Here is a 503-nt window from a genome sequence, read left to right as displayed (position 1 = left end):
TCGATGGCAGGGAGTTTTTTTTTACTTAAAAACTACACCTAAGACAAATATGGCTGTTCATATTTTAGAAGAGGATTCTTCAACTATTTAAATTTAATTTTCTGTTACAGAAGAAAGTCCTTCCAGTGTTTCAGTAAGTCTTATCATTTATGTAATAGTTAAGAAGTCCAGTGGATTAGAATTTTTATCAGAATTAATCATGAAAAGATGTCCTTAAAATTAAGATTCTAGATGTATTTGTAGTCTTTATATTTCATTAAGTAATAGAGAAATCAAGAACCCAATGTAATTGAGTCGATTCTGACTCATAGTGACCCCCATTGGGTTTCCAAGGCAGTAAATCTTTATGGAAATAGATTGTCTTGCTTCCTTCCATGGAGTGGTTTGAACCACCAACCATCTGGTTAGCAGTAAGTGCCTTAAGTACTGTGCCACAAGAGCTACTTAGATAAATCAAGAAGGAAGAATAATTATTTCAATTTTAATTACTATCATTTTTTTTT

General features: G+C 31.4%; 1 protein-coding gene across 1 annotated transcript in view; it reads right to left on the bottom strand.

The window, feature by feature from the left end:
- AADAT (aminoadipate aminotransferase) overlaps nucleotides 1-503 on the bottom strand; it is a 35,912-nt gene that overhangs the window by 6,621 nt on the left and 28,788 nt on the right. The gene's annotated exons all lie outside the window — the stretch shown is intronic.

The sequence above is a fragment of the Orycteropus afer genome, unplaced genomic scaffold (assembly GCF_000298275.1).
Source record: "Orycteropus afer afer isolate SDZICR_OR568_19922 unplaced genomic scaffold, OryAfe1.0 scaffold00477, whole genome shotgun sequence".
Classification (NCBI taxonomy): domain Eukaryota; kingdom Metazoa; phylum Chordata; class Mammalia; order Tubulidentata; family Orycteropodidae; genus Orycteropus; species Orycteropus afer.
The sequence above is the reverse complement of the archived record's forward strand: the minus strand, read 5'-3'. Positions and strand labels throughout refer to the sequence as shown.